This window comes from Myotis nattereri, assembly GCF_964212035.1.
Source record: "Myotis nattereri genome assembly, chromosome: 1".
Taxonomy (NCBI): domain Eukaryota; kingdom Metazoa; phylum Chordata; class Mammalia; order Chiroptera; family Vespertilionidae; genus Myotis; species Myotis nattereri.
In genome coordinates, this window is record NC_138075.1 from 9476924 (window position 1) to 9502190 (window position 25267).

Here is a 25267-nt window from a genome sequence, read left to right on the forward strand (position 1 = left end):
AAAGAGAGAAAAACATTGATTTGGTGTTCCACTTATTTATGCATTTTTGTATGTGCCCTGACTGGGGATCAAACCCACAACCTTGGGGTTTCAGGATGATGCTCTAACCAACAGAGCTACCCAGCCAGGACCCCTCCTTTATTCTTGATTGAGTTAGTTAGCAGTTTGTATGTTGTTGATTTCTTTTGTAAGGAAATAGTTTTTGGATTTATGTATTAATTCTATTGTTGTTTTTTCTAAATTAATTTATGTTTACATTATTCTCCTTTTTATTGGTGTCTTTGTTTTATTTTGGAGGTTATTTGTTAGCTTTTTGAGTTGGGTATCAGTTTATTTATTTTAATATTTTGATATAGGCACTTAATGCAATATATTTTCCTTTGATACTTCTTTTCTATGCAACCTATGGACTCCTTGTAATGTCAGGCTTTTATTATTATTATTTTCAAGAGATTCTGCAATTTAAGTTAGTATTTGCCTTGGACCCAAGAGTTATTTAAAAGTGTGCTAATAAAATCCATGTGGAAAGAAGTTTTGTTCTTTTTAAATTTTGTTATTGATTTCTATTTTTATTGCATTATAGCCTAAGAATGATATTTGCATTATTTCTGTTCTTTGGAACTTAATGAATTTGTGTGTGTGTGTGTGTGGCCTAACATTTGGACATTTTTTGTGAATGTTCCAAGTGCACTTGAAAATAAGTTTAATCTGCGTTTTTGGAATCCAGAGCTTGATATAATCTATAAGATCTACCATTATGTTGCCTAGGTCTTCTATACTTGATTAATTTTTAGTTGGCTTGGTTTTGGATTGTGAGGTATGTTAAAGTTTTCCTATTAGTGTTTCTGTCTATTTCTCCTTGCATTTTCTGTAGGTTGCTGCTTAATGAAAATTATTATTATTGGGTTCATAAATATAGTAACTGCAATATCTTCATTGTGAATTGTAGCTTTAAGAATTATAAAGTGTTCTTCTTTATATATTTTAATGCTTTTTGCTTTCAATTCCACCTTGTCAGATATCAAGATTATGACCCCCTGTTTTCTTTTTGTGTTTGCCTGATGTATCTTTCTCCATCCTTTTATTTTTAACTCTTTTGAATCTCTTTGTTTTAGGTGTGTCTTGTATTCTGCATAGTGTTGGATTTTGCTTTATTAGCCAATCTGAAAATCCTTTTCTTTCAATAGGTGAGTTAAGCCCATTTACATCTATTGATATGATTAAAATGTTTGGCCTCAGTTCTATCGTATTGTTTTATTTTTAAGACTTTTGTATCTACACCTTTTTCATTATGCAGTGGGTTTTATCTGCTTGTTTGTTCCATTGTTTAACTTTATACTAATATTTTTATGCCATTAGTCCATTTTTTTGGACTTAAATTGGTTTCTTACATTGAACAATATTGAAATTAGCTTATAACTTTCCCCTTGCTTTTTCTATCTCAGTATCTGATTTAAAATAATATCTTTTTATTTCCAATTAATATTAATTAGGTAACCATATCATATGCACTTCTTATTTCCCCATCCCAATTTTGGATTATTATACTATGCTTTATTCTCTCCTTTATAACTGTGGTTTAGCTTTGTTCTACAGGGATATTTATATTTAATGCTCACAACTAATTCTTATATTATTGTCTCTTGGTTTCTTTGGTTGTCTGAATGTTCTTTCCTAATAGGAAGGACACAAAACTCACTGTATCCTGAGTTTTGGGAAGTTTATAATAGTTTACAGCTTTGTACTTGGAGGTCAGTTGGAGTAGATGTAAATTGCTTAACTCATATTTTCCTTCCTTGAATGTCTTAAATTTGTTACATCGTTTTTCTAGGGGGAATTAAGAATTGTTGAAAAGTCTGACGAAGGTCTTGTTTTCTTTTCCTTATTTTGCCTGGATGACTAAATGATTTTTTGTAAAAGTAGCTTTAACTGTAATATGACTCACTGTTGGCCATGTTAAAATGATTGTGGTTTATCCTTTCAAAATATGTAATTTTGAGATTTTTTTAAATTTTAGAAGTGTTCTGGAATTATAATTTTAATATTTATTTTTTCTATTGTTTGACATTCTTTGCAATCCCTATCATATGTATGATGGGTTTTTTTTTTTCTGTTTTTGATAATCTTCTATATGGATCAGTTTTTATTGACTATTTTTAAAATCCTTTCATTTCTTTTCCAGTTTTTTAGAGTCCACTGTACAATATACTTTTATTAGTCTTATATGTGAGCTAGCTTATTCATGGTGATTTTGCATGTTAAGTAGAGATATAATTATTTAGCCCTTAATTTGAAATGTTGAATATAAATTAAAAATTGAAACTTTTCAGTTGAATATTTTCTTATTTCTCATAAATCCAAAGTTTTTATTATGCGTAAGTACAGACATCTGACTATGCCATTATGTCTTCTAGTGTAGACATGCCCAAGCACTTATGTATTGGAATACCTGTTATTTTGTTCTCTTTTTGTTTATTATGGAAATGATTATACATAATAATATTCACTCATTTTGAAAGCATAGTTGAATGAATTTTGCTAAGTATATACAGGGGTGGGCAAAAGTAGGTCTACAGTTATACTACAAATAAATAAACAATAATAAATAAATACAAGAATGAACTGTTTCGTGTATTTACAATTGTAAACCTACTTGTCAGTTGTGTAATCACCATCCTCATCAGTATAAAGAACAGTCCCTTAACCCTAAAAAGATTCCTGTGTCCCTTTGCTCATGACCCTCTTTTTACACCAAGTTCTGGAATTTCATATAAATGGAATCATTCAGTGCATAGTCATTTCAGTGTGATTTATTTTATTTTATTTTATTTTATATATATTTTATTGATTTTTTTACAGAGAGGAAGGGAGAGGGATAGAGAGTTAGAACCATCGATGAAAGAGAACCATCGATCAGCTGCCTCCTGCACACTCCCTAATGGGTATGTGCCCGCAACCAAGGTACATGCCCTTGACTGGAATCGAACCTGAGACCCTTGAGTCCGCAGGCTGACGCTCTATCCGCTGAGCCAAACTGGTTAGGGCAGTGTGATTCATTTTATTTAGCATAAAGTTTTTGAGATTCACTCATATTGTTGAGTATATTAATATTTTGTTTCTTCTTAGTGCTCTTTGATATTTCATGGCATGTATATATTATTTGGATTGTTTCCTGTTTTGGGCCATATGAATAATGCTGCTTAAAGTATTTGCATACATGTTTTTATTCCTGTAGGGTGAATACCTAGAATTGCTTGACAATATGGTAAATTAATATTTAATGTTATGAGATATTGCCATATTGTTTTTCAAAGTGGCTGTAACATTTTTTATTCTCATCAATAATGTAGGAGAGAGTTTCAGTTGCCCAAAATCCTCATCACACTTGGTATTGACAGACTTTTTAACTTTAGTCATTCTCGTGGGTGTATAATGGTATTTCATTGTGGTTTTATTTTATTTATTTATTTATTTATTTATTTATTTATTTATTTATTTATTTTGAGACACAACTTGTATCATTTATTAAATTTCTATCTTCACTTGAATCTACTTACGAATTTGCTTCCCACTTCCATGGTCTTTCTGTTAATCTTGTACCAATACAACATCGGCTCAATTACACAGATTTCTAATATGCTTTAATATTTGGTAATACCTTTCCCCCACTCAATACTTTTCTTAGGGATTCTCTGACTCTTCTTTTTAATTGTACTTTGAGATAAAGTTTGTAATCAGCTCATCTAGATTCAGAAAAAAACAAACAAACACACCTGATGGTAATTTTATTAAATCTATAGATTAACTTAGGAAAAGTTTACATCTTTATGATGTAAGTCATAAGTGTATCTTATTTCTTCCCAATCTACTTTTGTGTCATCAGGAGTGTGTAACAGTTTTTATTACACAGATTTTACCCATTAGCTATTAAGCTAATGCCCCAGTATTGTATCTGTGCTCTTCTAAATAGGGTTTGCTCTTCCATTTTTCCTTTTATCGGCTCACTGCTGGCTTATATGAAGCTGACTTATTTATATTAACTTTACATCCCACTTTACAAAGTTCTCTTATAATTTCTATTAGTTTTGCCATTTATTTTTTGTTTTCTTTTTTTTTAATTAAATCTTTATTGTTCAGATTATTACATTTGTTCCTCTTTATTCCCCCCCATAACTCCCCTCCTCCCAGTTCCCGCCCCACCCTCCGCCCTCACTCCCCACCCACTGTCCTCATCCATAGGTGCACGATTTTTGTCCAGTCTCTTCCCGCATCTCCAACACCCATTCCCACCCCCCAAGAATAGTCAGTCCATTCCCTTTCTATGTCCCTGATTCTATTATAATCACCAGTTCATTCTGTTCATCAGATTATTTATTCACTTGATTCTTAGATTCACTTGTTGATAGATGCATGTTTGTTGTTCATAATTTGTATCTTTACCTTTTTCTTCCTCTTCCTCTTCTTAAAGGATACCTTTCAGCATTTCATATAATCCTGGTTTGGTGGTGATGAACTCCTTTAGCTTTTCCTTATCTGTGAAGCTCTTTATCTGACCTTCAATTCTGAATGATAGCTTTGCTGGATAAAGTAATCTTGGTTGTCGGTTCTTGGTATTCATCACTTTGAATATTTCTTGCCACTCCCTTCTGGCCTGCAAAGTTTCTGTTGAGAAATCAGCTGACAGTCGTATGGGTATTCCCTTGTAGGTAACTGAGTTTCTTTCTCTTGCTGTTTTTAAGATTCTCTCTTTATCCTTTGCTCTTGGCATTTTAATGATGATGTGTCTTGGTGTGGTCCTCTTTGGATTCCTTTTGTTTGGGGTTCTCCGCGCTTCTTGGACCTGTAAGTCCATTTCTTTCACCAGGTGGGGGAAGTTTTCTGTCATTATTTCTTTAAATAGGTTTTCAATATCTTGCTCTCTCTCATCTTCTGGCACCCCTATAATTCTGATGTTGGTATGCTTGAAGCTGTCCCAGAGGCTCCTTACACTATCCTCGCATTTTTGGATTCTTTTTTCATTTTGCTTTTCCGGTTGGGTGTTTTTTGCTTCCTCGCATTTCAAATCATTGACTTGATTCTTGCGCTCCTCTGGTCTGCTGTCGGGAGTCTGTATAATATTCGTTATTTCAGTCCGTGTATGCTTAATTTCTAGTTGGTTCCCCAATATAACATCGAGGGTCTCATTAGTTCTCTTGTAGATCTCATTAAGTTTATTGGCGGCTTCTAAACAGTTCTTGAGAGACCTTAAAAGTGTGGTTCTGAACTCTATATCTTCCATTGACAATTTTGTCCTGTTTCTTTGTCTCCGCATTTTGTTATGCTTCCTTGGTGCACCCCCTAGTGGTCTTTGTTCGCAGTCTTATAGTTAAACCTTGATTGTTGTAGCTAATACCAGGGAGGGTTTGACCTCCAGGCCAAGTGGCTATGAGAATCAGCTGTGTCTGCAGTGAGAGAACTTCTGTCCTCTAGGGAGGTGCTAATCTAGCCTTTGCCTGAGGCTATCCGGCAAATGCCTCTGTGCAGGGCTTGGGCGGGGCGGGTCTCACAGGATCAACAGGGTGGGCCGGAGAGAGCAGTTATGGCGGCTCTCAGTCCTGTCCCCAGGGGCTCTGCCTCTCTGAGTCCCAGCGACCGCTGCAGACCTCGGAGAGAAAGCTGCACTCGCTCTGACCGAAGCCAGACAGTCCCACTTCTCCCGTTTGAGTCTGGGTCCCTACAGACTCGCCTGTATCTGGAGCTCAGAGTCTGCGACTCCCTCCAGATTGAAAACGCCAACCGCGCCCTCCGCCGCCAGCCCGCTCCGCGCACTCCGCACCTCAGAATTTGACTTCAGCACTGCGCCTCCTCTGAGTGTCCGTATGCGTTTCTCTTTCCTCCTAGTTGTAGGACTTCCACTCAGCCAGCGTTCCTGTGGTTCTGGGTGATGTCCCTTCCGTTTTTTAGTTTCACTTTTGAAGTAGTTGTTCAAGGCAGCAAACTCCGGCGTTAACCTATGCCGCCATCTTGGTTCTCCCTCTCATTGTGGTTTTAATTAGCATTTCTCTGAGGACTAGTGATGTTGAGTACCATTTCATGTGCTTATTGGCCATTTGTATAGCTTCTTTTGGGAAATATCTATTGCAATCTTTTGTTCATTTTAATTTGATTTTTGGTTTTCTTTTTATTGAGTTGTACGATTACTTTATATATTCTGAATAAAAGCTCTGTGTTTTGAAAAATTTTGTTTCCATTCTGTGGCTTACCTTTGTGTTTTCTTAGCTATGACTTTTGAGAAGTGGCACTTTTAAGTCATGAAGTCCATTTAAAAAGTTGCTTATTTAAAAAAATATTTTTTTATTGATTTTAGAGAGAGGAAGGGAGAGGGAGAGATAGAAACATCAATGAGAGGGAAATACCAATCAGCTGCCTCCTGCACGCCCCCTACTGTGGATCAAACCCATAACCCAGGCATATGCTCCCGATGGGAAATTAAACCAGCGACCTCTTGGTACCTGGGATCATGCTCAATTCACTGAGCCACACCAGCCAGGCTATGAAGTCCATTTTATCAATTTTTTTATTTTTTATTTTATCATTTGTGCTTTTGGTGTTTTGTTTGAGAAATCTTTGGCTTACTTAATAATATGAAGATTTTCTCCAGTGTTTTCTTCTGGAAATATAATACTTCAATCTTTAACATTTAGGTCTTTGAACATCTTTGAGTCAATCTTTATGTATGGTATGAGTTAAGTTTTGAGGTTCATTATTTCCATATGCAGTATCCAGTTGTTCCAACATCGTTTGTTGTAAAATCTATCTTATCTCCATTAAATTATCTTGGTTACTTTGTTAAAAATCAACCAACCATTTATGTTTGAGTCTATTTCTAGACTCTATTATGTTTATTAATTTCTATGTCTATCCAATGCCAGTGACATACTACTGTCTCTACTACGTTAAGTTTATAGTAAGCCTTGAAATCAGGTAGTGATTCCAACTTTTTCAAAATTGTTTTTTAGCTGCTGTTTTAAGTCCTTTCCTTTCTATATAAATTTAAAAATCAATGTCTCTTTCTTTCATTCTTTTTTTTTTAAAGACATTAATTTGGGTTTTGGCCTATAGGTCAATTAAAAAGGATTATTATTTTAACAACATTGAGTTTTCCAACCCTTGGAATGATATATATATATATATATATATATATATATATATATATATATATATATATTTGTGTATATAGATATAGAACTACATCTATATCTATATCTATATCTATATCTATATCTATATCTATATCTATCTCTACATCTATACACTCACACATTTAGGTCTTGTTTAACTCCCATTATAAATCTTGTCACATTGTTCATTAAATTTATTCCTAAGTATTTTTATGAATGGAGCTGTTTCCTAAATTTCATTTTCTAATTATATGGTGTTAATATAGAGAAATATAATTAATTTTTGGGTGTTGATCTAATATTCTGCACCCCTGCAATGTTCACTTATTTAGTTTAGTAGTTTTTTGGGGGGATTACTTATGGTTTCAATACACACAATCATATCATCTATACTAATAAAAGGGTAATATGCTAATTAGACCAGATAGACTGGATGTCTTCTGGACGTCATTCCGAACAAAGCCGCAGTGGCTGCGAGGGCCGAGGAGGGCTGGCAGCTGCAGCAGCTGGCAGTGGCACAGCAGCAGGGTGATGGGGGCGGCACCTTTCCCTGATCAGCCCGGTCTCCTCCTTCAGAGGGAGGCCAGAGGCAGCAGCAGAAGCAGGATGATGGGGGCAACGCTTTCCCCTGATTGGCCTGGCTGCCTCCCACAGAGGGAGGCCAGATTGCAGTTTCGGTCCACTCCCTGTGGGGAATGGGCCTAAGCCGTCAGTAGGACATCCCCTGAGGGTTCCTGGACTGTGAGAGGGGGCAGGCCGGGCTGAGGGACACCCCCCCCTCAGTGCACGAATTTTCATGCACCAGGCCTCTAGTCTGTGAATAAAGTTTTATATCTACCTTTCCAGTCTTTTTATTTCTATTTATTGCCTGCTGTACTGGCTAGGACCTACAGAACAATGTAAATGAAAGTAGTGAAGTGCACATCCTTGGCTTGTGTAGAAAGCTTTGAGCCTTTCACAATATTAAATCAACCTTGCATTCCTGAAATAAACCACTTTTGGTCATAATAGATATTCTTTTAAAATATTGTTGTACTCCATTTTTGCTTATGTTTTGTTAAGGATTTTTGTATCTATGTTCATGATCAATATAGGTCTATAATTTTCTTGTGATATCTTTGTTTGGTTTTGGAATTGGAGTAAAATTGGTCTCATAAAATGAGTTTGGAAGTGTTCCTCTTTTTATATTTTCTGGAAGAGTTTGTATAGAATGGATAGTCAATTTTCCTTAAATTTTTTTTTAAATATATTTTATTGATTTTTTACAGAGAGGAAGGGAGAGAGATAGAGAGTTAGAAACATCGATGAGAGAGAAACATCGATCAGCTGCCTCCTGCACATCTCCTACTGGGGATGTGCCTGCAACCCAGGTACATGCCCTTGACCGGAATCGAACCTGGGACCTTTCAGTCCGCAGGCTGACACTCTATCCACTCAGCCAAACTGGTTCCAGCAATTTTCCTTAAATTTTTGATAAAATTTATATTACTGAAGCCATTGGGATCTGAAGGTTATTGTTGTTGTTTTTGTTGTTGTTGTTGTTGTTGTGTGTGTGTGTGTGTGTATGTGTGTGTGTGTGTGTGTGTGTGTGTCTGCAGGGCAGGGGAAGGTTTTAAATTTTAAATTCAATTTAGTTGATACAGACCTGTTCAAGTTGTTTTTGTTGTTGTTTTAATTTCTTCTTTGTCAACTTTGTTATCTGTGTCTTTCAAGAAATTTGCTCATTTTGTACATTTGACAAATTTGTCTAGTTGTCCATTTATTGATATAAAGTTGTTTGTAATAACCCCCTATTATTCTTTCTGCATATGTAGAAACTGTTCCTATGTGTTTTAATTTCTGATATGGGCAATTTATGTTTCTCTTTTTTCTTGACCTGTTTAGAGATTTATCAATTTTTTTTATCTTCTCAAATGTTCAGCATTTGGTTTTGATTATTTTTTAAAATTATTTTTCTGTTTTCTATTTTATTGATTTCTGCACTTATCTGTACTATTTCCTTCTTACAGTTTGGTTTGTATTTAATTACAGTTTCTTAGAGTGAAAGCTTATTTTATTGTAGGTACTTAATATAGGTACTTAAAGCCATAAATATTCTTGTAAGCCCTACTTTAGCTGCATTCCACAAATTTGGATAGGTTGTATTTTCATTATTGCTTAGCTCACAATTTTTTGTAATTTATTCTGTATTTTTTTCTTTGACCCAAAGTCTCTTTAGAAATGTGTATTTTAATTTCCAAATATTTGGGATTTTCATCATTCTTATGTATTGTTTTTGATTTCTAAAAATTCAATTTTTGTCAGAAAACAAAAGATTTCAATTTTTTTTGCATGAATTGAAACTTGTTTTATGGCCCAAAACATGGTTTGTACTGGTAAACATCCATGTGCACTTGAAAAAGAATATATACTCTGCATTTTTTGGGTGATGTGTTCAAATCTTTTACATCCTTGCTGGTGTTGTCTAGTTTTCCTATCGATTGTTGATCAAAGCATATTGCAGTCTTTAGCTATGATTACAAAATTGTCTGTTTTTTGCCTTTAAATCTGTCAATTTTTGCTTCATGTGTTTTGAAGCTCCATTATTGGGTTCATACTCATGATTGTTATGTTTTCTAGTTGCAGCATCTATTTTTTCATTATGGGGTATCTTCTTTATCCTTGTTAATATGTATTGTTTTGAAATCTACTTATCTGATATTAATAATACTACTTCAGCTTACTGTTTGAGTGGCATATATAGGGTAGGACAAAGTAAGTTTATAGTTGTGAGTACACAAAACACAGAATTTATTCTTTTATTATTATTTATTACTAGAGGCCCAGTGCATGAATTCGTGCACAGGTGGGGTCCAGTCGGCTGGGGGAGGGACCGCTGGCGGTTGGCAGGCTGGCCCCGCCCCCAATTGGGGTTGGGGGGGCCAATTGGAGGTGGGACAGGTTGGGGGCAGGGGCTGCGGGCAGTTGGCCAGCCAGCCCCAACCTAGTCGAACTCCGGGTCGAACTCCCAATCAAACTCCTGGTCGAGGGGACAATTTGCTTATTAGCCTTTTATTATATAGGATTTTCCATATGAACAACTGTAAACCTACTTTTGCCCCAACCTGGATTTTGCATTTATTTCCTTTAAACCTTTAAAAATTTCTTTTTGGCTTCTTAGGCATTATCTTTTACATTTTTAAGTAAAGGTTGTCCTAGCAATTATAATGTACATTCTTAATTTTTCATAGTTAACATATAATTAATTATGTACTACTCTTATTTACAATATAGAAATCTTGCAGTCTTATAGGCCTGTATCCCTCTTCCTTTTGTAGTTGTTATATGTAATACATGTTATATAACCCACTAGACTAGACTATGCTATGATTTTAATTTTAAAGTTATATGGTTAATAAAGAAATTAAGAGGAAAAACAAAATACATTATTGTCTTAGCCAGTTTGGCTCAGTGGATAGAGTGTCAGCCTGTGGACTGAAGGGTCCTGGGTTGGGTTTGATTCCTGTCAAGGGCACCTACCTTGGTTACAGGCTCAGGAAGCAACCAATTGTTGTTTCTCCCCCTCCCTTCCACTCTCTCTAAAAATCAATGGAAAAATATCCTCAGGTGAGGATTAACAAAAACACAAAAACAAAACAACAAACAAAATGAACAAACAAACAAAATATATGTAGTCTTTTGTATTTACAAGGAGAACTGTCATTTCTGCTTCTCTTCATTCTTTTCTGAGGAGCTATGTTTCCATCTGGTAACATTTTTCTTCAGCCCCCAAACTGTTTAAAATCTTTTTTTACAGTGCAGCTCTGCTTATAACCAAATTTCTTCATCTGAAAATGCCTTTATTTTGCTTTTATTCGTTTTTAAAAAATATATTTTATTGATTTTTTACAGAGAGGAAAGGTGAGGGATAGATAGTTAGAAACATCGATGAGAGAAACATTGATCAGCTGCCTCCTGCACACCCCCTACTAGGGATGTGCCTGCAATCAGGGTACATGCCCTTGACCGGAATTGAACCTGGGACCCTTAAGTCCACAGGCTGATGCTCTATCCACTGAGCCAAACCGGTTAGGGCTTGCTTTTATTCTTTTTTTTTTTTTTTCATCATATGCACTTTTGAACTGTTTAAATTTATTATTATTATTTTTTTTAGCATATATATATATTGATTTTTCTTTTTTAATCTTTATTGTTCAGATTATTACATTTGTTCCTCTTTTACCCACATAACTCCCCTCCTCCCAGTTCCCGCCCCACCCTCCGCCCTCACTCCCCACCCACTGTCCTCATCCATAGGTGCACGATTTTTGTCCAGTCTCTTCCCGCATCTCCCACACCCCTTTCCCCCCCAAGAATAGTCAGTCAATTCCCTTTCTATGTCCCTGATTCTATTATGATCACCAGATTATTTATTCGCTTGATTCTTAGATTCACTTGTTGATAGATGCATGTTTGTTGTTCATAATTTGTATCTTTACCTTTTTCTTCTTCTTCCTCTTCTTAAAGGATACCTTTCAGCATTTCATATAATACTGGTTTGGTGGTGATGAACTCCTTTAGCTTTTCCTTATCTGTGAAGCTCTTTATCTGACCTTCAATTCTGAATGATAGCTTTGCTGGATAAAGTAATCTTGGTTGTAGGTTCTTGGTATTCATCACTTTGAATATTTCTTGCCACTCCCTTCTGGCCTGCAAAGTTTCTGTTGAGAAATCAGCTGACAGTCGTATGGGTATTCCCTTGTAGGTAACTGAGTTTCTTTCTCTTGCTGCTTTTAAGATTCTCTCTTTGTCTTTTGCTCTTGGCATTTTAATTATGATGTGTCTTGGTGTGGTCCTCTTTGGATTCCTTTTGTTTGGGGTTCTCTGCGCTTCCTGGACCTGTAGGTCTATTTCCTTCACCAGGTGGGGGAAGTTTTCTGTCATTATTTCTTCAAATAGGTCTTCAATATCTTGCTCTCTCTCATCTTCTGGTACCCCTATAATTCTGATGTTGGTACGCTTGAAGCTGTCCCAGAGGCTCCTTACACTATCCTCGTATTTTCGGATTCTTTTTTCATTTTGCTTTTCTGGTTGGGTGTTTTTTGCTTCTTTGCATTTCAAATCTTTGCCTTGATTCTTGTGCTCCTCTGGTCTGCTGTTGGGAGTCTGTATAGTATTCGTTATTTCAGTCAGTGTATGCTTAATTTCTAGTTGGTTCTTTATCATAACATCGAGGGTCTCATTAGATTTCTTGAAGATCTCACTACATTTATTAGCGCCTTCTAGACAGTTCTTAAGAGACCTTAAAAGTGTGGTTCTGAACTCAATGTCCTCCATTGACAGTTTTATCCTGTTTCTTTGTCTCCGCATTTTTTATGCTTTCTTGGTGCACCCCCTAGTGGTCTTTGTGCGCAGTCTTGTTGTAATTAAGCCTTGATTGTTGTCGGCAATACCGGGGGTGATTTGACCTCCAGGCTAACTGGCTATGAGAGTCAGCTGTGTCTGAAGTGGGAGAGCTTCTGTGCTGGATCTCTAGGGCGGTGCTAATCTAGCATTTGCCTGAGGCTATCCGGCAAATGGCTCTGGGCAGGGCTTGGGCAGGGCAGGTCCCCGGGGATCTACAGGGTGGGCTGGAGCGAGCAGTTATGGCTGCTCTCAGTCCCGTCACTAGGGGCTCTGCCTCACAGAGTCCCAGCAACTGCTGCAAACCTTGGAGAGTAAGCTGCCTTCGAGTTCCGACCGAAGCGAGACAGTCCCGCTTCTCCCGTTTGAGTCTGGGTCCCTAGAGACTCACCCAGATCTGGAGCTCAGAGTCTGAAACTCCCTTCCGATTGAAAACAACAACCGCGCCCTCCGCCGCCAGCCCGCTCCGCGCACACTCCGCACCTTAGTATTTCACTTCAGCACTGCGCCTCCTCTGAGTCTGGGTATGATATTCTCTTTCCTCCTAGTTGTAGAATTTCCACTCAGCCAGCCTTCCTGTGGTTCTGGATGATGTCCGTTCCGTCTTTTAGTTGTTTTTTGAAGTGATTGTTCGAGGCAGCAATCTCCGGCGTTAACCTATGCCACCATCTTGGTTTCCTCCTCCTTGCTTTTTTTCTTGAAGGATATTTTTTCTAAATGTATAATTCTGCTTTGACAGCTTTTTTCTCTTTTCAGTACTTTCTATCTGGCCTTAATGGTTTCAGAGGGGAATTCAGCCATCAATTGTACTACGTCCATAATATGTATGTAATATACAGACAGTCCTTGGGTTACGTGGGACTCGGCGTACATCGTTTCGTGGTTATGTCTCCATTTCCCATCTATATATATGAAAGCCTAAGTGACTGTCCAACTGGCCAACTGGTAGCTATGATGTTCACTGACCACCAGGGGGCAGACGCTCAACACAGGAGCTGCTGAGCTACTGTGACTTAGCAGCTGCGGTTCTTGGGTGATGAGGCCTATTCCGGGGTGTGTCACCCAAGAACCGCCCTCTCACAATCCGAGACCCCTTGAGGGATGTCGGAGAGCTTGTTTCAGCCTGATCCCTGCAGGCCAGGCTGAGGGACCCCACCGGTGCACAAATCTGTGCACTGGGCCTCTAGTTTATTTATTAAAAAAAAAAGTTCTGGCATTCCGACGTATGTACATATGTGCTTTATGTTTTTTTATTATTTATTTGCCACAAGTAAAGGTCAGGAATTGTTATCTTTCTTTTAAATTTTTTTTTACTGTTTCACTTCATTACTGCTGTGTATGTGCTCCATGTGAGTGACGTGGGTGCTTATGTAGGTGGGTTCCGACTTATGGCGAAAATTGCGTTAAGTCATGTCATAGGAACGGATCTCCCATGTAACCTGAGGACCTACTGTATATATTTTTCTTTTGATGCTTTCAAGATATACTGTTTAACTCTGGCTTCTTTCGGCATAGGTTGCTAGATGTTTATTCTGTCGTGTTTGCTTTGCTTATTTTGTGTGTGAAAATTGCTGTTTTAAAAAAGTCAAATTTGGGATATTATTGGCTATTATTTCTTCAAATATTTTTTTCTGCTCCATTCTTTTTGTCCTCTCCTTTCGGTATTCTATTTGCACATCCTTAATTTTACTGTTTGATGTTATGTAACAGGTCTCTGAGGCTCTGTTCATTTTCTTTCCCAATCTTTTTTTTGTGTGTGTGTTCTTCAACCTTGAATACCTCTATTGATCTATTTTCAAGTTCATGTAATCTTTCCTCTGTCATGTCCATTTGACTAAGTCCATCCAGTGAATTTTTTTAATTCAGAAATTTATATTTTTTTAGTTCTAGAATTTTCATCCTGTTCTTTTATAAAAATCATTTTTATTTTTCTGTTGGGACTTCTTATTTCTCTTATGAGTCTCATGTATTGAAAGCATATTTTGTTTTACTTCACTGAGGATAGGTATACTAGTTGTATATACCTTTCTGTTAGTTCTAACATCTGTTTTACTTCACGATGGAACTAGACTAATTTTCTTTTCTTCTGAGAATGTGTTTCATTTTCTTGGTTCTTTGTATCTTGGATAATTTTGGATTGTATCCTGGACATTATAAAGGTTAAGTTGTAGAGACTTTGGATTCTATTATTTCCCACTGATGAATAGTGCTTCCTTTATTTTACTAGGTCATTTTCTTGCCTGGGCTTGCACTGTAAACTCTTGCTTATGCAGCAACTTCTTACTCAGTTCAGATCTTTTGCGTTTAGCTGGGTTGCTTGGAGTCTGTTTTGTATCTGTGTGGTTCTAGGGATCCGTCAGGGAGGTGGGTACTCAGAGTCCGCAGGTCCCCTTTCCCGTGTGGGATTCCCCTTCTTGCTTTAACATTCATGTTTGCCAGCTTTCCTTTCCTGGTTCCCCAGGTCAGAAAGGTGTGGCTCTTTCTGTTTGTCCTCACCTCTGTGCATGCTGCTGGGACTGCACTTAGCCCCAGGCTAAGTGCCATGAGCCTGCTCCCCTCCTCGGCAGCCGGAACCCTGTCTGCTTCTGTCCATTCCCCTGTGCTCTCAGGCTGCTGCTTTTCCATCGTGTCCAAGCTTTGTAGTTATTTTCCGTGACAGGAGGAGGGGTTGTTGGTAGAGATTTAGTTTATCATAACCAGAAGCCTCTTTATTTCTTTTTAATTTTTAAGAATTCCTCCTTTCCATGTTTTATTTTACTTAAGCATTATCCATGTTTCTATTTATTCCTGTTTCTACTGGTTGTCTTCATTTTAAAAATATTTTTAAAAATATTTAAAAATATTTTATTTCTAATTATCTCCAGAGTTCTTTCACTTTCCTTTTCAGATTCTCTCTTCTCTAGTCACCTAATTCAGTGTGCTTAATAACAGTTTCAATCATTGTCTTAATTTCTTTTAGCTTTTTTTGAAATCTGAGGCTACAGTTTTTGTCTGTTTAGTGCACATGTTTCTGCTTCTTATTTTCTTTCTCTTAAGATAAATCCGTATGGGATTTTCTGTTGCTCATTTTTTAAAGCAAAATAGGTTCTCTGTAATTGTAGGAGGGAGTGTTAGGTCAGGATAACGTTAGGGCTCCTCTTCTATTTTCTTGTTTTACAAAGTGATAAAAATATGCTCTTGTTCTTTCTGAGACCTGTTTTCTTTGGTTGTCTTTTATCTGGACTTTCTCCTCTGCATCTAATATCCTTACACTGTTCAGTGGGGATTCTACTCACAGCAGTTACTGCTGAGCATGGGGCTTTATCCTGGTTTGTTAGAGTTTAGAGTTGAGCCCCTGCTCCCTCATTAGAGATCTTCGCACCTGAAGAAGCCCCTCCCTGCTTTGACTTCTCTTTCAGGTTGGGTCACCAACGTTCCCTGTGAGTACCTGTGGATGGATTGAGAATTCTCCTGCCCAGAGGACCATCAGGCCCAAAGGCCTTCCTTTTGTGTCTTCCTGCATGGATGCTGATAGCACGTGGATGTGTAGCTGTCAGAAGTTTGTCCCATCCCCTGATAATTGGTGCACGGTGCTACTATGTCACCTAATTTTGTTGTAGAGATTTTCTTTGGGTTGCCATCCTCATCGTTCTGTCTGTTTTTAGTTGAGGGGCTTGGGTTGATTTAAAAACTATGCTGCTGCCTGGCTGGTGTGGCTCAGTGGTTGAGTGTCAACCTGTGAACCAGGAGGTCATGACTCAGTTCCCATTCAGGGTGCGTGCCCGGGTTGCAGACTCGATCCCCAGTGTGGGGCCTGCAGGAGGCAGCCAAACAATGATTCTCTCTCATCATTGATGTTTCTATCTTTTCCTCCTACTCCTTTCCTCTCTGGAATCAATAAAAATATATTTAAAAAAAATACACTTTGCTGCTGCCATTGCCCTCTTCCCAGATCCCTCCTGTTTTAGCATATTTAACTAGACTCTTTAAAAAACCCTGTCTCTGGTAGTTGAGATTAATTTATGGAACAAATGGTTGCAGCCTTTAGAACCAGGCTGGTGACTATTCACCCACTCTTTGTGTCTGTATTAACATGAAGTCATGGCAGCCCTTTGAGTCCTTTCCTTTTTTCTGTTGCCACTAAGAGGAGATGACCAAAATTTGTAAATAAGGGAACCTTGAAATCAATGGCAATATTGTGTTTTCCTTACACCACTGAGTTTGGGCTTGCTCTTCAGTTCTTTTTTAAATTTATTGACTTCAGAGAGAGGAAGGGAGAGGGAAAGAGAGATAAAGACATTAATAATGAGAGAGAATCATTGATCCGCTGTCTTCTGCACGCCCCCTACTGGGGACCAAGCCCGCAACTTGGGTATGTGCCCTGACCAGGAATCGAACTGTGACCTACTGGGTTATAGGTCTATGCTTAACCACTGAGAAACACTGGCTGGGTGCTCTTCAGTTTTTTGAAATGAAATACTACATTGTTTATATTCACTACTGGTTTATATACATGCTGAGGGGATGAAACTCTAAAGAAAAGCAAAAGAATGCTTAAACAGAAAGAATATTTACCTTTATGATGAGTGAAGGGGATGAAAGCAGAGCTAGATACAGATAAGATACAGTAAATATCTTTTTATCTGGTGGGGGGTACCTGCGTGTGCGTTTAGGATTATTTTTGAAACTGTATACATAATTTATTCTCTCTTCATATCATGAAGATGAGCTAAATGGAGTCTCTGAGACACAGTTTGAATTCAGTATCCTTGAGAGCCCCTTCTGGGGTTGTCATTGGAGTTTTCTTGGAGTGAGTCCAAGAAAAGCAAGGTTCACCATAGATGGGGCTTTTGGTGGATGTGGAAGTGTGAACCAAGTACTGTGCCTCTGGCAAAATCTGGGTGAGCATGGGTTACTCTGTGTTTTCTGCTTAAGCTTAACATGACCTACCCCTAGGTCTTAGAAGTAGGTCAAAGAAGAGTTCTTTTGGGGGTAAAATGAGCATTCTCAGGTGTTGCGGGAGACTCTGAAGGGGAGTAGGAACTTCTTTGGCTTACGGACAAATAAAGATGGGGGCACACTCACCCAGGCATTCTGTGTCGGGTTAAAAACCCAGCATATTGGATGTGGGGCCCTTGGTGACGACAGCTTTCAACAGTCTCTCTTGGACCATGGCGCTGTGATCTTGACTGATTGCCTCCTATGCCTGATGCACAGCTGGGTCTTTCCTAGGAGAAAGGATGCATGGGAAATAAAGTTTTTGAAACCATGAAAGTCTAAGCCTGTCTTTAATTTTTATATACAGCTTGTCTAAATAAGGATTTCTACTTTGAGAGTAATTTTCCCCCTGGTTTTTAAGGCGTTGCTTCATTGCTCTCTTGCTCCAGGGTTGCTTTGAGAAGTCCAAAGTCATGAGTTTCTGACATTTTACAATGATGTGCCTTGTTATGTGTCAACTTTTATTCCTTATGATAGACTTTTTAAATCTACTTGTATTCTAAAATTTTCTTAACGGTTTTGTTAATGATTTTAGCTCTTTTGGGTCCTCTATTGCCTTTTTCTGGAACTCCTTTTATTCCGATATTGGACCTCCTGGATTGATCATTTCTCTCTTATTTTGTCTTTTGTTTGTTTTTGCTATACTTTGGGGGTGGGGGGTGGGGAATTTTCTTAACTGTATCTTCTAACCCTTCTATTGATTATTTATTTCTAGGATCATGTATTTATATATTAAAAATATATTTCTATTGATTTCAGAGAGGAAGGGAGCAGGAGAAAGAGATAGAAACATCAATGATGAGAGAGAATCATAGATTGGCTGTCTCTTGCATGCCCCCCACTGGGGATCTAGCCCACAACCCAGGCATGTGCCCTGACTGGGAATCGAACCATGACCTCCTGGTTCATTGTTTGATGCTCAACTGCTGAACCACACTGGTCAGGCTCTAGGATCATATTTTTAATTTTCAAGGATTCCTTTATTTGTTTGTTTTTTACACTATTGAATTTTTTACTATTACACTAAATTTTACACTATTAAATTTTTTTACACTATTGAATTTAATAGAAAATATTATATTTTAAACAAGCCCATTGATCTATTAGCTTAAAACAGAATAGCAGCACAATCATGTATAAAAGCTACAGACAAAATGCTGGTACCAAACACAGCACTTTAGAGGCAGAGCTTGGCTCTGAAAGATCTTCCCCAGGAATAGGGGCAGCAGTAGCTTGAAACAGGCACAAAGACAGGGAGGGGGAGGCTTAGAAGAGTACAAGGAAGGTAGAGAATAGACTCACCTTGTGAAGAATAAAGGGACAAAAGAGTTCTATTTCCTGATGTTCTGGAAACATCAGAGCACGCCACATAAACCTGAGAGGGATAGAAGGGCAGGGTATTTTAGGTGGGGAAAGGCAACTTTAGAAGCATTTGTATGTTGTCTTAGCACTCCACTTATGCATTGTGACAACTCATAATTGAGCTGCTTGCCTCAGCCCTCATCACCTTGGCTGAACACCACATTGAAATTATGCCGTGTCTGTTGCCCCAGTGGGCCTTCTACTTGTTAACGAGTATGTAAAAAGAGGGAGTCCCAGTGAGGCCTTGGAACAAAAGCACAGGACTCTGGTGGAAAGAGGGCTTCTGCCTTCCTCCCAGTGCTGGAGGGTCCCTGAGGGAGAGGAGTTTCATGTTGCTGGGCCCCTTGAGGTTCTGAGTTTATCAGCAAAGCCTTCTCTTTAAGCCTATGCTCCCAAGCCCTCCCCCTGGGAGTCCTCAGAGCTTATGGAAAGGTCAACTGGGAGAGGGAGAGGGAGAGGGAGAGGGAGAGGAAGATGGGGGAGGTAAGGAGGGAGAGAGAGAGAGAAGAGAAAAGGCAGTTTTCTTTCCATGGCACTTGTTATTGACCAGAGATGCTGCCTCGTTTTGCTGGTTTTAGACATTGGGAGTTTGTTCCTTAGTCTGGAACAGTGATTCTCAAATAAGGGGCAGGTTTGCTCAGGGGGTCTCAAGCCCCTCTAAAGAGGTTTTGTCCGGTACAGCAAACCCCTATTCCCCGCAACTGAGAATCCGCACATAAGGATAGAAATTCCTGAAGGAGTGTGTTGGCACATGTGAACATTGTCACAGGCAGAACAGAAATCTAAAAACCCTTAATCTGTGTGGAGCAGATACCAAATTTATGGAGTGATTTTTTTTTTCTTCCTGATTAAGAGTAAGTTACAAAGAAGTCATTTCTCCTGTGGCTAAGCTCCACGACTAGGCTCCACGCTCCACAGCTGAGAACAGTAAGTTCACCTATTTATCTGGGGTAATCATACAGGATTAAAGAAATAGAATTCCCCCCTCCCTTTTTTTTTTTTTTAAAAAAATAACTACAGTTCTATCCTTCTAAAAAGACAATTTCCAGAAAGACCTGCCTGTCCCAATGAGGTACTTGACACTAGGAGTAGCACAGGCTAGTCACAGTATGGTTTCTTAGAAGACTGCCATTTCTGTTTTTTTTTTCCGTTGATACTGTACAAGGAGTCCACCAACTTGTTATGAACAAGAATTAAACCTTTGAAATACTTGACCAGCCTTCCCTTTAAGCTCCAGGGTGGCATCCTCATCATACACAAACACGGTGCGGAGATGCTGTGGGAAGGCAGACATGGTGCACCTATGGTTCACTCCCTCCTCTATGGCTTTGTACAGAGCAAATGCCCTGTGAGCACCTGTGCTGAGGATCGTCACCTCTGTAGCATCCATGTGAGTGCCCATGCCCTCCATCAGAGTTATGGTGGGCACCTTGGTGAGATCTCCGTAGAAGAATCTAGCTTTGTCCAGGGTGATGTCCATGGCTGGCGTCTTCACACGGGCCCTGGACACCAGCCTGGAACCCGGCTCATTGAAAACAATGTATCTTTAAGGCCCATGCCTCCAACGAACAGCTCAGTCCCTCCTGCAGCCTTGATCTTCTCTTCAAAGGCGTCCCTCTGAGCCTGCAGGTCAGCTGCATTCCCATCCAGCATGTGGGTGTTTTCTGGGTAGATGTCAGTGTGCTTGAAGAAGTTGTCCCACATCAAGGAGTGGCAACTCTCTGGGTGGTCTTGAGGAAGACCCACATCCTCATCCATGTTGAAGGTCTTTGCTTATTTAAAGGATAGCTCTCCATTCTTGTAATATTCAGTTAGCTTCTTATAGTGGCCAAGTGGGGTGCTCCCAGTGGGGAGCTCCAGGGTGCGGTACTTGTCTGGTCCTGGGTTGAACTAGATGATGACATTCCTGATGTATTTGGGGCCCAGTCACTGGCTGAGAATAATGGTCCAGGATGGTGAGCTCCATCTTGTCACAGATGCCTCCGTAGTGGCTGCAGCAGCTGCACTTTTCTTCTTCTTTTTTCCTAATGACAACTTTAATGTGAACATGTGTTTGACTCTCAAGAAACTGTCATAATTTAAAGGGAAGAGGAAGTTGCCACTGAAAGGAGTACATGATGCTGAGGGTTGGACATGCTGAGGGCATGCAGTTTCTGGATCCAGCTGATACTCAAATATATCAAAGCAATTCATAACATCAGTCACTTGAACAATTGGAACTTCTTCAAATACGGATGCACTTCTCCTTTGGGGTAGGGACGGAGTGCAATGCAAGTGGTGACATTCTCTCGCTGCTCCTTTTGCAGTGTCTCAGCCAGCTCCTCTGCGGGGGCGTGGGAGGGGCGTGGGGGGTATCTCATCTGGGGCCTCAAGGACCACCTTGCTCATGCACCCTGCTCCCGGAGCTAAGCAACAGTGTGTGGGTGGTCGAGGTGAATGTGCAAGGTCGCAGTGGTTGTGTGACAAGCCTGTGCCACCGGTGCGCCCACTAGCCAGGAGAACGGTGGTTGCCCTGATCCTTTCGGGACACCAAGTATTGTACCAAGATCTGTGGCTCCACACCAGGTGCCACTATCTCCTGCCCAGCAGTAAGGCCTGGCCTAGTCTGCAGAGCACGCTGGGATCAGGGAGCTTTTTTTTTTTTTTTTTTTTTTTTTTTTAAATAGGACTTCAACATTCATTCTTGGGTAGAGTATCTCATCTTTCTGATATTAATAACAGGTTTTGTAAAGTATTTTTCCTTCTGCATAGATTACTTTTCTCCAAGCTGATTTTCTGTTCCTTCTGATCTGTCTTCTATGTTAGAGGCTTTCTTTACGGTTCTTTGCTATCTTTATGGTTAAGGGTTGGGACTAAGGAGCTGACCTGAGCACATCGCTGGGGGCATTTATTGGGAAACCCCTGATGTCACTGTCTTCAGGTCTTTCGTCTTTGACTGGTTAGGTTCACAGAAGGAAGGAGAGAAAAAGAGGATTCCAATCTCCAGCCTGAGGGGAAAGGGTCTGTCTGCTAGGGGTAGGGTGGGGTGGGCAGAGGTTGGCTCAGCTCTGTGTTCAGTATCCAAACTCCACATGCCTACTACATCCCATTGGTTTAGGTAGGTTCACTGGTCTTCAACTGTTTTTGATTTCTTTCATGCCAGAGACTCTCTGGTGTCTATTCTCTTTAGACAATAGACTTCAGATCCGCTGAGTTGGGAGAGGAGCTCTTTCAGGGATGTGAAGTAGTGGAGATCATTTAGGGATCATTTTGCTTCTTCTTTTTTTTTTTAAATTAAATCTTTATTGTTCAGATTATTAAATTTGTTCCTCTCCCCCCCCCCCCCATAACTCCCCTCCTCCCAGTTCCCGCCCCACCCTCCGCCCTCACTCCCCACCCACTGTCCTCATCCATAGGTGCACGATTTTTGTCCAGTCTCTTCCCGCATCTCCCACACCCCTTTCCCCCCCAAGAATAGCCAGTCCATTCCCTTTCTATGTCCCTGATTCTATTATAATCAACAGTTCATTCTGTTCATCAGATTATTTATTCACTTGATTCTTAGATTCACTTGTTGATAGATGCGTATTTGTTGTTCATAATTTGTATCTTTACCTTTTTCTTCCTCTTCCTCTTCTTAAAGGATACCTTTCAGTATTTCATATAATCCTGGTTTGGTGGTGATGAACTCCTTTAGCTTTTCCTTATCTGTGAAGCTCTTTATCTGACCTTCAATTCTGAATGATAGCTTTGCTGAATAAAGTAATCTTGGTTGTAGGTTCTTGGTATTCATCACTTTGAATATTTCTTGCCACTCCCTTCTGGCCTGCAAAGTTTCTGTTGAGAAATCAGCTGACAGTCGTATGGGTATTCCCTTGTAGGTAACTGAGTTTCTTTCTCTTGCTGTTTTTAAGATTCTCTCTTTGTCTTTTGCTCTTGGCATTTTAATTATGATGTGTCTTGGTGTGGTCCTCTTTAGATTCCTTTTGTTTGGGGTTCTCCGCGCTTCTTGGACCTGTAAGTCCATTTCTTTCACCAGGTAGGGGAAGTTTTCTGTCATTATTTCTTCAAATAGGTTTTCAATATCTTGCTCTCTCTCATCTTCTGGCACCCCTATAATTCTGATGTTGGTATGCTTGAAGCTGTCCCAGAGGCTCCTTACACTATCCTCGCATTTTTGGATTCTTTTTTCATTCCACCCCTCCGGTTGGGTGTTTTTTGCTTCCTCGCATTTCAAATCATTGACTTGATTCTTGCGCTCCTCTGGTCTGCTGTCGGGAGTCTGTATAATATTCGTTATTTCAGTCCGTGTATGCTTAATTTCTAGTTGGTTCCCCAACATAACATCGAGGGTCTCATTAGATTTCTTGTAGATCTCATTAAGTTTATCGGCGGCTTCTAAACAGTTCTTGAGAGACCTTAAAAGTGTGGTTCTGAACTCTATATCTTCCATTGACAATTTTGTCCTGTTTCTTTGTCTCCGCATTTTTTATGCTTTCTTGGTGCACCCCCTAGTGGTCTTTGTGCGCAGTCTTGTAGTTAAGCCTTGATTGTTGTAGCTAATTCCAGGGAGGGTTTGACCTCCAGGCCAAGTGGCTGTGAGAATCAGCTGTGTCTGCAGTGAGAGAACTTCTGTCCTCTAGGGAGGTGCTAATCTAGCCTTTGCCTGAGGCTATCCGGCAAATGGCTCCGTGCAGGGCTTGGGCGGGGTGGGTCTCACAGGATCAACAGGGTGGGCCGGAGAGAGCAGTTATGGCGGCTCTCAGTCCTGTCCCCAGGGGCTCTGCCTCTCTGAGTCCCAGCGACCGCTGCAGACCTCGGAGAGAAAGCTGCACTCGCTCTGACCGAAGCCAGACAGTCCCACTTCTCCCGTTTGAGTCTGGGTCCCTACAGACTCGCCTGTATCTGGAGCTCAGAGTCTGCGACTTCCTCCCGATTGAAAACGCCAACCACGCCCTCTGCCGCCAGCCCGCTCCGAGCACTCCGCACCTCAGAATTTGACTTCAGTACTGCGCCTCCTCTGAGTGTCCGTATGCGTTTCTCTTTCCTCCTAGTTGTAGGACTTCCGCCCAGCCAGCGTTCCTGTGGTTCTGGGTGATGTCCGTTCCGTCTTTTAGTTTCACTTTTGAAGTAGTTGTTCAAGGCAGCAAACTCCGGCGTTAACCTATGCCGCCATCTTGGTTCTCCCCATTTTGCTTCTTAAACAGCTTTTGGCCAATCCCTCCTTCTATTTTTATTATTATTTTTTAAAAAATACTTTTATTGATTTCAGAGAAGAAGGGAGAGGGAGAGAGAGAAAGGAACATCAATGATGAGAGAGAGAATCATTGATCGGCTGCTTCCTGCACGCCCCACCCCCCGCTACTGGGGATGGAACCTGCAACCCAGGCATGAGCCCTTAACCAGAATAGAACCCGGGACCCTCCAGTCCACAGGCTGATGCTCTATCCACTGAGCCAAACCGGTTTGGGGCCCTCCTTCTATTTTAAATCGCCCATTCCTGCTCCAGACCTTTAATTCAGAGCTATCTGGTGCTGCCAATTAATTCAATGCTTTTTGAGAATTCTGAGATGTACATTGTTTGTTCTCAGCTTTCCTTGCTGTTGGCCTGGGATTCAACTCTCTCTGGTCTACCAAGTCAATTGCTACTTGTCTATTGGCTTTTCGGCTTCAAAATTATGTTGCCATGTGTCTTCTTGCCTATTGTTTCTTTCTTCTTCTCTTTAAACAATCCTTTCACTGTAGTTTGGTGGTGTATGATTTAAGTGACTTTTTAAAAATATATATTTTTATTGATTTCAGAGAGGGAGGGAGAATGAGAGTGAGATAGAAGCAACAATGAAGAGAGAGAGACATTGATCAGCTGCCTCCTGCATGCCCCCCACTGGAGATCAAACCCACAACCCCGGCATGTGTCCTGACTGGGAATTAAACTGTGACCTCCTGGTTCATAGGTCGACGCTCAGCCACTGTGCCACGCCAGCTGGGCTCGGGTGTGTATGATTTAGATGACTGTGCTCACTTTGTGGTCTTAACCCAGGAACTTTCTCCCATATTTTCATGTCTAGCATCTTCTCATTATGCCTTAACTTAAATATTATATTTTCTGAGAGACCTTCTCAAACCACCATATGTAAAGAAGAGATTCCCTAGATCCTTTATTCTCTATTTCAGCTCCATGCATAGCTCTTTATAGACCTTTAAAACATTTTTTTGGTCTATTTTGTTCATCTTTGGCACTTTATCATAAACATCATGAGATCAGGGGCTTTAGCTGTCTCATGCACTGTTATACCCCAGTACTGGGCACATAGTTGACTCTCAATAAATATTTGCTGAATGAGTAAAAGAACAATTTATATGTATTCTGCATGAATTTTTGAAATTGTTAACAGTTTCCTCAGTTT

At 39.8% G+C, this 25267-nt stretch overlaps 1 protein-coding gene and 1 pseudogene across 2 annotated transcripts in view; one reads left to right on the forward strand and one right to left on the reverse strand.

Moving 5' to 3' along the window:
• The window catches only part of UNC79 (unc-79 homolog, NALCN channel complex subunit), a 226455-nt gene that overhangs the window by 8005 nt on the left and 193183 nt on the right, over window positions 1–25267 (forward strand). The gene's annotated exons all lie outside the window — the stretch shown is intronic.
• Window positions 19980–20847, reverse strand: LOC308530557 (glucosamine-6-phosphate deaminase 1-like; annotated as a pseudogene). Its single transcript has one exon. The product of its transcript is annotated as a glucosamine-6-phosphate deaminase 1-like (transcript).